This window comes from Oryzias latipes, chromosome 18 (genome assembly GCF_002234675.1).
Source record: "Oryzias latipes chromosome 18, ASM223467v1".
Taxonomy (NCBI): domain Eukaryota; kingdom Metazoa; phylum Chordata; class Actinopteri; order Beloniformes; family Adrianichthyidae; genus Oryzias; species Oryzias latipes.
Window position 1 is genome coordinate 16,151,186 of NC_019876.2, and position 9,138 is coordinate 16,160,323.

The 9,138-nt window shown below is 38.1% G+C and overlaps 1 long non-coding RNA gene across 1 annotated transcript; it reads left to right on the forward strand.

Moving 5' to 3' along the window:
• The first annotated feature begins 7,366 nt into the window (after positions 1-7,366).
• Positions 7,367-8,850, forward strand: LOC111946331. Its single transcript, XR_002872011.1, has 2 exons — positions 7,367-7,774; positions 8,133-8,850. It is a non-coding gene; the product is annotated as an uncharacterized LOC111946331 (long non-coding RNA).
• The last annotated feature ends 288 nt before the right edge of the window (positions 8,851-9,138 follow it).

Here is a 9,138-nt window from a genome sequence, read left to right on the forward strand (position 1 = left end):
GGCTACGGTATCTCCCAATCTTGATGGCACTACGTAAAAAGACACCATCAAACACCGCTACATGTTAGCCGCATTAGCATGTTCACAATAACACCCAACTGTTTTAGAACTAGTCCAAAATAACAGACTGATACCCCTAATACCATACATTACTGTATGTTTAGTAACACGTAAATAAAAGTCCAACACCGCTACATGCTAGCCACGCTAACGTATTCACGATATCAAACTTGTTTTGAACTGAAACAAAAAAAACACTGACATTTTTACAGAGCACTGTGTGTCTCAACATTGCTTGAACATCAGTTAACACAACCAGAAGTAGTACATAAATAAATCTGGAATCCAGAGTCTGGATTATACAGAGCCCTTTTTTTTGTTTTTTGGGAAAAACATTAAGCCTTTTAAAAAACACCTATTGTACGGACAATGTAGTAGGTAAAAGAATAAGCTGTTATTTTTCCACAGTAAAACCTCCAGTTCTTTTAATCTGGTTTGAAAATCCTAATTAAAAACTAGATAGAAAAAGGTCAGTGTGGTAATTTCCCAGGAAAATGTCAAACAGCAGAAAGCCACTGTTCTGTTTGATTTTTTTCCCCCTGCCTTTCGGCTTGCACTAAGACTCGTGCTGTGGTCTTTACCAGCAAACCTGTTCCGACTCTGGTGAATGACCAGCCCCCCACCTCCTGAACATGTACACAATACACTCTAAACACTTTTATTGCATCTAAACACTCTCTTGTCTGCTGTAATTTTCCCCTCGTGATGGTGTGCTCCACTCCCCAAGTACCTCTTTTGCACAATGCCCCCCCTCTGAATCATGTGACGAAGCCCCTTGAGCTCCTGGACACAGAATGGGTAGATGGCTCTTTCAAAACCCTCCAGCCTCACAGAAGAAGATCTGAATGGCTTTTGGGAGGGGGCAGTTTTATTGTCCATGGGTTTCCATCTTCATTTACCTTCCTGGCTGGCTTCCATTCTGATATTGCAGATGCCCACCTTTAAAGGAGGCAGGGCTGCTCGCCCTGCAAGCTGTACGCCCTCGTATCAGGGAGATGCACGCGGGGATGAGAGGGGAGTCAAATGATCCATAACATATTATTCTGTCATTTGAAAATAGCATTATATGGCGAGCCGTCTCTCCTGGACCTAATGCTCTGCCTTCCCCGGGGCTTTTTAGTTGGCATTTTCTTCACATTGTGCTCCCCCCAATGGGTTCATTATTCACTCGCGGAACAAAAACCGTTAATTAATGAATAGCATACTAATGATGGCATATCAGTCAGAAGACATAAAGGATTTAATTTCTTTTTTTTTGTTTTTAAATACAAGGGAGTCGTTTCATGCACGGCTGCAGCAGTTATGACTCTTTTTTTTTTTTTTCAAGGGCATTTTTTTGATGGACGCACACTTACTTTGAGCCAATCGATTGGTTGACCTTTTTTTTGGGGGGGGGGGGGGGGAGAAAAAAAAAAAGCTTTCTCTCTACTTGCAAACTTGCTTGTACTTCTGTTTTTGTGGATTTTCTTCTTCAACCTCAGCAAAAATAAACAGCAAGAAAGATCAATTAAATGCATGTTTTGCAATATTGTCTTAGAGTTTTGGATTAGGAGGGCTTTTTGTGGCCCCGTTCATGCATAAGATATGATCTGATCTTCACTTTTTAGTCCAGTAAATGGCATCCTTTCCATATCTTGTACTAGAATTTAGTCCTTTCTGGTGGTGAAACATTCCTTTTTTTTTGTTGCTTTGTTTTTTGTTCTTGATTTTCCTTACCTTACTCCGCCCAGAGGTCCCGCCCACAACCTGTGGTTCTCCGTGGAGCAGCAGACCCCACTTAGGTGTGTTTCATGCATTTAAGGGACACCCGTGCTGAGCTTTTATTCTTTTTTGAATGTTCTTCTGATAAAATTATGCATTTTTTTCTCTATGCAGTTTATTTGTAGTCATGGTTTCAGAGCTCAGGTTTTGACTTTTTCCTCGCTTCAAGTTGGGGTGTTTGCTATTAATCTCCATTTTGTTTTTTTGTTTGTTTTTTTCACTTGCCAGACTGTTTTCTTCCCCACGTCTGGTTCTCCACCTGTTGCTCTGACAAAAAGTGGCTTTCTTCCCATCATCCATAGGGGCAGTTTATTTTTTTCACGTCATTGATTGATTTCAGGGCATTAAAGTCCCACTCCAATCATCTTTTATTCTATTTTCAAGACATTCCCTTTTTCATTTTTAAAAATAAAGCTGCATTTGTTGGCTCAAAATAAAAATAAAAAACAATCCGCCAAACCGCTTTTTAATTGTGCTACAGAAATGCTTCCATAAGATACCAGCTTGAACAAGGAAAACAAAAACGTACATGGATCTGGTCGTCTGCAGGTGGATGCATCAGAATTAAAACTTTGACCCACCTATTGCAGTTTCTGCATCACAACGTACAGATTTTGAAATGCCATTTTTTCGTCTGCTCCTGATTCATTTATTCATTTGAATAAAAATACCCAGAAATGCAATTTTCAGCATACATTCTTTAACAAAAACAACTTGAATTTTGATTTTTAAACTATTTCTTCAAAAATCAGACAAGATCATATCCTGTAATTTTTTTGTCTAATTTTGTCTCTCATAGTTGAGGTATACCTATGATGAAAATTACAGCCATCTCTCATCTTTTTAAGTGGGAGAATTTGCACATCTTGTGGCTGACTAAATACTGTTTTGCCCCATTTTTTACAACTAGATAGCAAGGGTTCAAGTAACCCTTGTGCTATCCTAGGCACTTTAACATTGGGAGTTGGGTCATCTAGACCCACTAGACAGTGCGCTGAACCTTTTTTCTTCAATGATTTGTGATCTTCACTGGTGTCCATGGATTACATGAAATCTCTCCACCTCTATCAATCTTAGACATCACAAGGGCTACAAAAGAAAAGCCTTCATTGGTAGTTGATGTTTTTCATTGATTGTACACATAAGATCTAAAGTTTTCTAACTTTTTGGATGCTCTACTATGTGATTTCTCCCAAACTCCTAGATTACATAGACTTTGACAGTTTGGTTAGTAATTTCTACGATGTTCTGTGCAGAACTAAAATAGAAGAAAAATGCAAAAATGATTCTCGTGACCTGCAAACAAGCCTTCTATTTTTATTTTTTTTATTTTTTTTTTTACCATTCATGGGCTTTTTTTGTTGATAAAGACGAGGCTTGCTCCGGCTAACACCACTAACAAAGGTCATGAAGCTGGAAGTGCGGGCGCCATTTCCGGTTGACAATAAAAGGTGAAAGTGCGTATGGCCGCCTCCCGACACAGGCTGGAGTATTAATGAAATCCGGTGGTCATCGGCTTATTCATCTCTCCTTGCTTGGCAGCTGGATGATGAGTCAAGCTGGATTTTTGCACGGTTAATTATTCTCAGTTGTCCTAGTTAATCCGTGAGCACTGAGGTACAAGCAGATGTGGGGAAAGGGTGCCAAAACAGCACATCTGTGATCCAGGAAAAAAATAAAAGGATTAAAAATTAAAAAAAACATGGAGGGAAAAGGAGATGTTTATTGCTACCATTACAGTTCTGCATATCTATCTATCTATCTATCTATCTATCTATCTATCTATCTATCTATCTATCTATCTATCTATCTATCTATCTATCTATCTATATATATATATATATATATATATATATATGAATTTTAAAAATAAAAGCATAAAAAAAGGACAGTAGGAACAACATTTGTTAAAGTTGAATTTTTGAGCTTTATGCTTAACAAATATGTGCAAAAAGCATTTAGAGAGTATTATTTTTGTTTGTGTGTGCGCGTGTGTGTATTTGTTTGTGTATGTGTGAAACCATTACCTAATATTTGTGCAGTTTAGACAGAAAAATGAATCTCGTCTAATTTTACCGCTTTTCCGTTGTTGCAGTTTTTCTTCATTAGTCTGCATTTCATATTTGGGGAGGATTTAGAACTTCTCCTCACAAACAACTAATTGTAACATACTCCACCGGGAGCAGCGAACATTTTAATCAATGCCAACCTCGAGCTTTGAAATAAAAACTCATTAAGCTACAAGTATTTACTCAGTTTCTGCAGCGATGAATGCATATTCAATATTCATTTGCTGTATTGTCTTCACTCCCTCAATGAACGGCAAATTGTGCTTCTGGAAAAGGAGTCGAAGAACCGAGATGAGAACATATCCCTGTTATTTAGCAAATAATGACTGCTATTTTGGTGTGCCGCCGTGCCTGGATAAAAATAAATGTGCGTGTCTCCCAATCCCACTTTTTTTTTTCTTTTTTTCTGGGGTTGAAAATATTCTTACGGGTTTTTTTGTTCTCAGAGAAAGTTTTTGTCAGAGCTCACCAGCGTGTCAAAAGCTTACTTCAGCTTCCGAGGCTCTACTGTGGTCGCATACAGACTACAGAGAGACCGCAATAAAAACTGGCGCTGCAGGATTCTGGGTTTGTCCTGACCCGTAAAAGGTCATAGATAGGAGTGGTCACCTGAAGGGGAGCCAGCTGTGTCTTTCAGTTCCCTTGATAGTTGTACAGCCACCTTAACCCTTGTGCTATCTTGTGGGGTCAAAATGACCCCACCCTTACATTGACGTGTTATCCGTAGCGTGATAAAGTTGGAGAGTATCTCATGTAATCCAGTGAAGATCACATATCATTGAAGAAAAAAAGGTTCAGCGCACTGTCTTGTGGGGTCCAGATGACCCCACTCCCAACGTTAAAGTGCCTTGGATAGCACAACGGAATGGTTGAAAAAAGGCAAAAGTCATACAACACTTCTGCATCTCACCAACTTTATGCTTGCGTGTTAAGTGTTTGGTACGACTTGTGTCTTTAATCTTTTGTGATACATCTGTGATGTATTCAATTCATGTCTTGCCTTTGTCTTTCGTCAATGTGTGCGAATGTCCGTCGAGGATTTCGGCCAACTGGTCTTTGCGTGAATTTAATTTGGAGTTGTTCAAAGGTTTTGGCTGTTGGGAATTGTGCAATTATTTTGTAATATAAAAACATTTGTGGCATTCCACGACCATTCCACGTATGTCTCCATTGTCCCACCACATCACTCCTGTTCTCCAAAACTATAACTGACTTCTCGTAACCCTTGTCCTCTCCTAGGCACTTCAACATTGGGAGTTGGGTCATCTAGACCCACTAGACAGTGTGCTAAACCTTTTTTCTTCAATGATTTGTGATCTTCACTGGTGTCCATGGATTACATGAAATCTTTCCACCTTTATCCACCTTTGTCATGGTAGGGAGAGCACGTCAATGTAAGGGTGGGGTCATCTAAGATAGCACAAGGGGTAACACCAAGGATTAGTTTCAAGATTCTCCTCAGAACGTTCAAGGCACTCCATAACCTGGCTCCACCCTACATTTCTGATCATTTGCACATCTCCATTCCCTCCCGCTCTCTCTGCTCCTCTTCCTCTCCCCGCCTGCCCGTCTTGTCACCACGGGAGGCAGAGCTTTCAGTCGCTCCGCCCCCCAGCTATGGAATTCTCTTCCTCCCGATCGACGCAACACTGACTCTCTGCCACTGTTGAAATCCAAACTTAAAACTTTTCTCTTCAAACAATCATACAGTTAATCCATTCAGTTAAAACAACTACATTTTGTCTGTTGTTTTTAAATCTTGTTTTTATTATGTCTTATTGATGTTTAATGGCGATTGTTTCTTGTACAGTGACAATGGGTGACCTGAAAGGCGCTTGAAATAAATGTATAATTATTAGTATTATTATTATTTTACTACCTTAAAACATTTGTTTGGGATCATTTTGAGCTTTTTGAGGAGACGTTTTATGATAATTCATTTTATTCCAAACCATTTGGATTAATACAACAAAATGAATGAAGAAAAAAAAAACAACAACATCCTATTGTTCCATCCATCCTCGTGATTTGTTTTATATTTTGTGGAATTGTAGATGATAATTTGAAATCTATAAGATTGACACATTTTTTTCTTTCATTGAATCATAATTCTACGGTTGCATTAAAAACAACAGAGATGATTTGGGACAGCTGGTGACATAATGTGGAATGCGATGTGAAACCTCCTGGTCGTCACAACATTTTGACCTTGTTACAGCCATAACAGTACAGCTGACACCAATTAAAAATTTTGTTCCAGTTTTCTCAAACTGATTAGGCATAAACTACTAGAAACCATCGAACTCCAATTGAATGGCCAATTAGTAGAGTGTCCACTCTGAGAATGGAAGGTTGTGGGTTTGAACTAGGCATAGTGACCCCTCACACTCCAAACAGGAAGTACCTGCCGGCTCCTAGAAGCCAAAATCCCACAGACTTCTACTGATAAATAAACAGCTATTACTAGTCATTCTAATTGTCAGAAATGCCATTCTCACTCTGATGCTTTTTCTTTTATATTTTCTTGATCATTCTATTTTTTCATATTTGTTCTGCCGTGAAAGTTGTAAACTGACCTATCACATGCCTCCATGAAAGCATTAGGTCTCAGATTAAGCATTTGCAGCTTGATTGGCAGATTTCCTAGGAGTGTGGACATCTAACAAGCACACTCCTAAATTGGCGAGAGAGTTTGTCGTGGAAAAAATGGCATTTGATTTAACTTCGTTTATAAAAAAGTAAGGCATTTCTATGCGTGACGTCACACTTACTCAGCCCAGTTGTTTTATACAGTCAATCTTACAAATTGTATGTTTTTCAGACTGGAAGACACTGGAATTTCTAATTAACTTTGCCAAATTAACTGTGTGTACTATGATCCATGATGATTTCCTGTCATTTCTACCTTTTTGTAAGTACATTTACCTTTAATTGGTAGTCTGTTTGGCTGGAAGTTAAAATCTATAATATTTATATAATTTGATTAAAAAAATGGAGTTCCCCTGTGTTAATGTGAGTATAAGGGGAATTTCACACATATGCATTTACTCCTACACTGACAAATACTCACACAGGTGGGAAGTGCAGTCTATTGCATACCTTCCACATCGTGAGATTTGCCCATCCGTGCTTAAACCCATCAGCATACGCCTGAAGGACCTGATAGCATTTTTGTCCTATAGTCTGTTTACGCTACACTCTACTGCTTCACCGCAGTGACCCCATACCTTGTGCTCCATCAGCTGCTGGACACAGGGGTGACCCCCATGCCGTAACATCACTTCCCCCCCCCATCCCATAATAAATACCAGGGCAATTATTGATAAGTGGGAATAAAAGGACAGAGGACCACAATGTCCCACAATCATTAAATCAAAACATTTGTGACCTTTGACACTGCACAGTCAAACTTTGCCCTCTTAAAAGTCATCAAGACACTCATGCTGTGATTTTATTGTATATATATATGTAACCCCCGTTACAGATACAATCAGTAATAATAGAGCATTTTACAATGATATAAAAAGGTCAATAAATATTAATAAACAACATGATAAAAACAGCTAAAAGTTGTGAGGATAAAAATATAAATAGTATTAACATTAATAATTTATAGGTTTTATTACTATTTTTGTTTAAAAAGAGAAATTGTTTTTGTTGTCGATAAAGTTTAAAGTTTTTCAAGAGCCCTCCCCAACCTGTGCGTTGCGTAGCGGAGAGATAGGCCTGTTTAGGGCAGAGACAGCAAGCACGCGCAGCAGAGTAGCCATTAGCTGAAAAACTACGGTGAAAAACTAAAATAACGGTGCAAACCTGTTGTCTAGCCAGACCAGAAGAGGGGTGTGAGCCAAATAAGATTTTATGCCATTACGAGACGAGTTTTGGTGAGTTTTGTTTTGTATTTTGCCTACTTTTGTGGCGTAGGTTTTGCCGTGATGAGGCGAGCCCAGTTGAGACCAATTTAAGTTGTGAAAAGATGACAAAACAGTACTTTTGAGTTATTTATAATTTTCTTTGACACTTCGAAACATGAATGTATTTTATTTGATGTATTTTGGGTATATTTTGTGTGAAAAGAAGCTAATTTTGCAAGTAGAGTTGGATGTATGAAAAAGAAAAAAGAGCAGCCGCCATTTTAAGTTTCTAAAGAGTCACGTAGCCTTCTAGTGCGGCTCCGCTTTCATTTTGGAGTGGTTTTATTTTGCATATGGACTAAAATTATTTTTATGGCCTGTCCTTCAGGCCAGGTTTTTGAGTCCCCCCGAGAGTAATTGGGAGACGGTTCCGGACCGGATCGTTCTGGACTTCTCCTGATCCATGGATGGCGAGCCTACCCAAGGAGCACGATAATCCGGACTGCCTGTAGAGCATCACGTGGTCCTTTACTTTTCCTCACTACTACAAAATCTCTGCCAAGGTCGCGGTAGGAGATTGAACACTAACTGTGGATCCAATATACTTTAAAGGAGCACTACCAAAACTGGATACATCTGCTAACAAACTTTAAAGGATTTTGCTAAGCAATTGGACATTTAGAAAAACAGTTCTTTGTTTGCTTTGCATATTGAATTGTCTTTTGTTTGATATCTGATATTTTGTAACTTTAAAGGATACTTTTGGTGTAAATTTAAAGTGACAAAACTGATTTACAAAAAAGTGAAAAGGGTAAATATAGTGAACTCAAAAGAAAGCTTAAACTAAATTTAAGTTAAATAAATTTAGTTCTGTAACTAAAATCCCTTTAAACCAAATGACCGGTCATCTTTAATTAAAATAGATTGAAACTGAAATTAACTTGAACAAAACCTTTTATTTGAACTTTAACAGAAAAAGTAAAGGAAAAAAACAACATAAAGGGTGTTGAAAAGGTGTCTTAACATTACTTAAGAACCAAATTTGTATGTTTATTGTTGTTTGTCAATTGTTCAGTAAACTGCCGGCTTTTTCCATTCTACCTTTATATTGACTCTTGGCTCTTTTATTCAATACACACCACTCCGTGCGAACCTATATTTGGTCCAGTAGCCTGACTACCTCTGCCTAATAGCATAGGTGCTACATATATATATATATATATATATATATATATATATATATATATATATATATATATATATATATATATATATATATATATATATATATATACAATAATTTTATGAAAGAAGCAGCTTGTCCTGTGATTACATGCACTCTGCAACCGCACCTAAGCCCCACCTTGCCGGTGGAGCCTTCTGCAGCTGTCCAT